We start from the raw sequence: 7579 nt of genomic DNA on the forward strand, positions 1-7579 counted from the left end.
AGGGCAACACATCTGTGTTATTTTTGGAACAACACACTTTGTGTTGTTTTAACACATCTTGTGTTGTCCCTTTTATTTATTTGAACACAAAATCAACACGAAATAACACAAAACAATGTCTAAAAAATTAACACTTCCTTGTTTATTCATGAAATTATATATGGCTGTACACTGTTAGGATTTACACATCTTTGTGCGTTAAGCTTTTAACATAGTACGTGTAATTTTAACACATTATGTGTCATTTTGTGTTAAAATTTATAAATATACTAAAAAATATTTAGTGTTGTCCCAGAATCAACATTAATGTGTTGTTTTTAACACATTCATTCTAAGAGTGTACTTCATAAAAACTGTAAACATAAAAGGAAATCATAACGTACAATAAATATATGTTGCCGATATTTGACAGCAAATGTTTTTGAAAAAATACAAGAAAATGTTTATTTGACAAAGATTAATGATTTAAAGAAGATCATATATGTTTTATATACCTTTATTCCTTAAAATCTTGAACTTGCATTGCATAATTTAGACCTATTGGTAGTTTAGACCTATTGGTAGTTTATTGGTAGGTTATGACTTAATATATTTCAGATTTTGTGACTTTTAGTGTAATAGCTGTTAAAATAATTCTTCATGTTGAACTGACAAATGGTCATTAGGTTAAGTATTATTCTGATGCTTTTTGTAATTTTCAAAAAGGCAAACTATTGCTTACAAATAATGCATCATGATACCCATTTAAATATAATGCATCCTCTGATGGAACACAATTAGAAAATCTCAAAAATGTAAGTAGTCTTACAAAAGCAGTTTTACCCAAAGCAAGTAAAACAGTTCACATATTACAACATGAGGTTTTGCCCTAGAGCATTACAGTAATACTGTACTGTAGCTCATGTATCTGTCCCCGTTCACAGTATTTGTGCCAACAAACCTTCAGCTATCATACTATCTCTTTAATGCTAATGTGTATAACACTTAATACAGTATGTAATTTTTAACAAGTTTCCGAAACACTTCCCATGACCTCAGTTGGCAAAAACAAACAGTCCAGCCTCAAATTCTTTGCTCAAATAAACAAAACCACATCATATCTAGAAAGAGTTTATATGTAGTTGCTTCAATGTATTAAGCTGAAATAGAAGAATAAAATAAACACACTTTTCACACTTCAAAGCACACGTACAATAGCAGTTAGATTATACAGCGGCTCCATGAGCTGTGACTGACAGGAATAAACTTTTCACAATATCACATTCCCTTTAAGGCGTTTCGGCTTGTGATTTATTTATTCTGTTTCGATGAGATGTGAAATCTTGACAACAGCTCCAGATTTTTTTTAGTTCATGAGGTTTCTGAAGGTTATTGGTGAACAATGACTTAACTTTTGGTTTCTTCCTCACAAATCATATAACAAAAGACATGCATATAAAGGAGTCTTTGCTGAAAAAGACCTCAAAATATAACTACACACAGATACACACAAACAAATACATAAATCCTTACGAACACACATGAGTCGACACAAAAATAAAGAGTCCTTCATGTATACAAGTAAATATATTCACAAACATGCACTGACACTGTGCACATCCTCACAAACAGTATAAACAAGCACAAAGGCTGTCTTCGACCTTGCTTTATAGATCTATTGAGGATTGTCTTTCATCTTGCCATTATCAGCAGTATAATCGTTAGGAGCATCATCATATATCATGAGTATCTATTTAAGCATCTAAATCTGTGTCCTTATTTAACATGAATGGCTATTTTCAAACTCCAGTCTCAGGGGACTTTTGAAAAGAAATTTAGTTTGCCTTTGTAGGAGATTGCTTTCCATCTTTTTAATCACATAATCCCTTAAGAAGAAAAAGCACTGTGATGTTTAGAAGTTCTTCTTCATTTTTGAAAAGCTGTGAGGAAAAAAATATCTGCATCACACCATTTTTATTGTCTCCTCCTTCCAGAACTCGCACATAGAGTAAACATCTGTTTTCCTTTATTGTGTTTTCCAATAAACTGTTTTTTTATATACTTTTAAGTAGCTTTCCACTTGACAGTTTTTCGACAGCCAAATGTGCAATAAGTTTGCGCTTTTGAAAAAATGTACATACACAAGACAACGCTGTCAAAAAGATCCGCATTTACATGGATCCGTGAAGATGACTAGACATGCTATATTATGTGTGCAGGGCAGTAGGTGGAAATTTTACTTTGTAAAGAAGCACCACTAGCCTGCGCACATACCCATTCCTTTAAAGGCGGGGTGCACAATCTCTGAAAGCCAATGTTGACATTACACAAACACGCCCCTACCCCAATAGAATCTGGACCCACCCCATACATATGCAACCCAGGCAATGATGTTGGTTAGTAGACACGCCCCTTACTGCTACAAGTGTGTTTTGGTACTCGGCCCGACTCCCTTTTCCAAAGCGGTACTCAAAAATCGTGCACACCGCATTACAATACAAACAATCAAGACAGCAAAAGCAGTTAAAACGGATAAAGATTTAGGTTTATAACTACAAGTGACCCTGGAGCGCCAAAATTTGTTGGAGAAGCATTAATAAACCCAGTCCAGTTTTGGTTACACTCAGTATGACTATAGGCTGACTTTACACATCTGTGTGACATCACCGCTATAACAAATTCACAATTACGTAGTTCACAAGGAGGCAACAGGGCGTTGTTATCAAAAACGTCCACTTTCAAATCCGACTTTAAAAGTTTGCGTTTCCAGAAGCCCAATTCGTTGTGTAAGCGAACAGTCATTGTGTAAATGGCCCTTTATTCTGTTTCTTTGAGTCAATAATAACGGACACATAACTGAGTCTAAATAGCATGGATATGATGTCTAAAAGTTTAGCTGGATCCATATTATTACTCTGTAAGAAACTCAAGCTGCTACAGAACCAATAACTCTTGGATTATCACTGCTACGCCTGAAGGAAAAGTCAGTCATGTCCACAGAAATGACAAAAACAAGAAAAAACTGAAAATAGTGAAAGTCACCCATGTCAAGATGGAGGGTGACAGAAGATGGTGGCCAAAGTGAGGTGTTGGGTGATTTGGCCTTTGCACTTGATGGAGCATCCGAATGCAGATGGTCACACAGATGGTTGATATTTATATCGCCGGTCCTAAAAACTCATCCGGGTGGAAAGAGCTCTTTATAACGGATTGGTTTGCAAAACAATGTGCCACACTGTAGCACTAAACAATAACTCTGGACTTCTGCTTAGTGACTTTCAAGTAAGCGTATCCACGTTAATGTAGAGGAGCAAATAAGTCTAAGCTGTTTTTGACATGCATGAAATATATTCTTCCCTAAGTGCAAAGTCAATGATTTTTTAAAAGCCCCAGGCGATACATCCTTATGTGCCACTGGTGGCCTCACAATACTACAGTCATTTTGAGAAGTGGGCATTACTGTTGCCACTGTTGCAATCGTGCCACTACACAGAGCTCCTGTCTCCTCCGATATGCACACACACCTCGCCCTGCGACATCTTTCATAGATGTGCTGCTATTATTCTGACAAGAAAACGAAAAGAGGCGCGTTCGCACAGAGGGAAAGCAAACGCATGTCTGTGTGACCTCTGGGACCGAGACAAAGTTAAAAGGCCTCTGAAGAAACAATGCGAAGTGAAAAGTCTCTTTGTAGAAGTCTATTTTTAGGCACCGCTGGGATGTTTCAGCTTTAACGTTTCACGGCTCATGGATCTTTTATTATTTAATGAATGGATGGCCTTCTGAGATTTATGGTCAGAGGCTCAAGGCCTCAGTGGCCACATTGCTTATTGATCCGCATCAATTTGTTTGTTTATGGATTGGCAAAAACATTCCCATTCATTTTAATAGAGAATCAGGGTCAAAGCATATTTGCATCCAGCACCTTCTAATCCAATACAAATCCAACCCATTTCATGACACTTCTATCGTGTTTCACAGCAGCACACTTTAAGGTGGTTTTTGACCCATTTCAGGTGTTCTTGTGACAAGAATAGCAAATGGGTTTACTTTTATGGTCTGATCATTGACTTTCATACATCCACTGTATGAAAGAACGTCGGACATCAAAGGTCCTGTGCTTTCATTTGCTTTTATTACCATTAGAAACTCTGAAAGAAAAAGACGATTGAATGGAACCGATGATAAAAATGTCCCAAAAATGAAACATGAACAATGGACTACTGCCATTAAAATAGTAGATGATGTTGAAATATAAGATTTAGATATTTTGAGAAGGACTTTATCCTTCTATGATGCTTCATTCTGAGAAAGATGGAATTTGCTCAGAGACTGCTCAATAGATCAGTATAGAGCCGATGTTTATAATGTAAACACTATTAAAAATAAAGGTGCTATACGAAAGGTTCTGATATAAGGAGTACCGTTTCCAGGTCCAAGCCTCTGCTCATTTCAAGTGAGACTACAATCTCAACAGCCATTTATGAGAACTGTTTACTCATTTCATTTAAGATAAGCTTTTACTGTATAAACTTATGGATTATGCTGCATTCTCCAGGCTCACGGCATCCCGGACTGAGATTTCAGTATGGATGGAGATGAAGATTTTTTTCCATAGTTTTCAAGGACAGTGTGAGTGAATATTAGTATTTTTTGTTCTTTGTTAAAGGACCCGGGAAGCGCCATGTGGCGTCAGGTCGAACTAATGGATAAAAGAACCATTTTTTAGTTCCCAAAAGATCCATTCAGTTAAAGGTCTTTAAAATAATAATTTATTTCTTAGATTTTTATAGTTTTAAGTTTTTTTCCCACTACAAAGAGCCTATGGTTAAATATTGAGGTTCTTTGTATGTTTAACCCATACAGCGAAAAATATATTTTCAAATACTAAAATTGCCAAAAAATATATGCACTGAAATATATTTTGAAATATGTTTACAAAAATATTTTTTTTGATCATTTTTTTTGTGTATTTGAAAAAATAAATATATTGTAGCCCTTATATGTTGTTGGGGCAATTTTTGTGTCTTAATTTGGCCACAACTTTCACCGTGTTTCAGAAAATGGAATGACAAAATTATAAAAATCAGATGCTGCACAAAAATTTAAAATGCATAAAAGCTTTTTACTAATCCTTAACATGCCCAAGACTGTGAGAAAGGTGAAAAATCACTTTTTATATTGAAAATATAAAATGAAATACAGAAATACAGTCATTTTGTGTTTTTCTCCCCAAATTAGTGACATCATTTATGAACTTGGCAATTAAAGAGTTAAAATCATGGAATCTTTGTAAACATTTGATAGTTTTATCAGTACTGTGGTTGATTAACAGATTTATGCAAAAAAAAAGAAGAAAATAAACATTAATCTGATACATTTTACATACATTTTAATTTAGTGGCCTTTTTGTACATCAACAACATGACAGTGTAGTGAATTTTAACAATGCACAAGGATTAAAGCATTTATATTCATTTTGCATTGGAAGAAAAACTTTTTATGTTACCAAAGATTAAAATTAAATACATTTTCGAACCACAAAAATACACTTAGACCAGGGGTCACTAAACTTTTTTCTCTGGGGGCCACATTATCGTTCCTGACTGTGATGGGGGCCCGGGTCAGCTATATAACATAGAACTGTATGACCCAGACCAAAATGACCACCAGCAGGCCTCATTGTGTAGTAGAGACCAGCCAAAAGTCCCCATCAGTAAACGGCTTTCCATGGGTAGCTAGTAGGGGAGCAACCTTATAGCTAGCTCGGACAGCAGCCTGGTTTACCTGAGTTTGGCAAAGGAATACATTCTTTTGTGCAGCCAGTATGCCTGTCATCCTTTGAATCCTGTCTTGCTTGCCCTCGCTAGCTAGCATGCTCTTTGTGGCGGGATTGGTGATGACGACACAGATTATTTTCTTTGAAAACTGCAACACTTTCTTAACATATAACACAAACTGCACAGTCCTTACACTGAACAAAAAAATAATCGTTGGTCCACGGTTCTTTTAAAACTCTGCCCTATCTTATCAACTTTTTGTTTAATGCTAGCCATTTTGCTGTCCTGAACACTTCCAGTTCTGTGATAGTTATCTGCACGTGCGTTGTCTGTTACAGCTTGATCACGAGCATGTCGGGTGACGAAAATTTGGCAAATATTGTTAATTTTATAACTAAATATCATTTTTTTACTTAAAAAAATCAACAAATACTAGATGCGAACTTTTCCAAAGAACAATTACAAAAATAAAATTGCCTCATAGGGCCGGTTCAAGTAGTGGGGGGCAGAGGGGCTGGGGGGCTGGTCAAACGGGGGTGGCAGCCCACGGGCCTTAATTTGGTGACCCATGACTTAGACTTTTATATTTTATACATACTTATACATTTTATACAAATATCTATACCCTATTCAACATTTAAAGTGGATCAAAACCTTTCATAAACCTCATCTTAAAGGGAACATATCATGAAAATCTGACTTTTTCCATGTTTAAGTGTTATAATTGGGTCCCTGGTGCTTCTATCAACTTAGAAAATGTGGAAAAGATCAACCGAGTAACTTAGTTTTGGTAAACCATTCTCTATAAGCATGTGTAAGAATGGGTCCTTGAAATTTGGTTGCCCTTGTGATGTCAGAAGGGGATAATACTGCCCCTTAATCTGCACTATCCAACCACAGCACTGTCATTTAGTGCAAAGATCAACTCATTTGCATTTAAAAGGACAATTTTAACATGCTATAATAAATTATCTGTGAGGTATATACCCAATAACCGGTAACTGGGTAACCAATACCCAACAACCGTTATTGTCATAGGACAACTTTGATTAACTTTTTTGATCCACTTCAAATGTTGACTAGGATATTTTGGCCAGGAATGGGTTGTAAAATTAAAATGTGGCAACCCATTTGGCAAAAATATATATATTTTAAAATATATGTCAATAAGGTTAAAACTAAATATATTTTCAAATTCAAAAATATATTTAATTAAGCTTTACTTTCTACAAAATGTATTTAGCATAGGGATGCTAAACAATTAATCGCGATTAATCGATAGCAGAATAAAAGTTTTTGTTTACATCATATATGTGTGTAAACTGTGTATAATAAATTTGTATAAATAAATGTACACACATACAAGTATATGTTTTAGAAATGTTTACATGTGTATATACATTTGTGTATTTATGTATAATTTATATTATATATAATTATAAATACTTAATATATACATTTTTTTTTCTTAAAATTATACATGAATATGTTCATATTTATATATATACATATTTATTATACACAGTTTACACACATATGTGATGTACACAAAAACTTTTATTCTGCTAACGATTAATCGCGATTAATTGTTTAGCATCCCTAATTTAGCATATATTAAAAACATATTTTTGGCCAAAGAAATGTTTTTTTTTTTTTGCTGTATAGGTTCTTTATGAAACCATTTAGCCAAAAATGGTTCTTCCATGGAATTGTTTCTTTATTTTTAAGAAAAATGCTACAAAAACTTTTAAGATTTTACTGTAGGTATAAGATTGCTAATCAGTTAATTATTGTGATAACTTTATGAGATTTACCGGGCC

The sequence above is a fragment of the Paramisgurnus dabryanus genome, chromosome 9 (genome assembly GCF_030506205.2).
Source record: "Paramisgurnus dabryanus chromosome 9, PD_genome_1.1, whole genome shotgun sequence".
Classification (NCBI taxonomy): Eukaryota; Metazoa; Chordata; class Actinopteri; order Cypriniformes; family Cobitidae; genus Paramisgurnus; species Paramisgurnus dabryanus.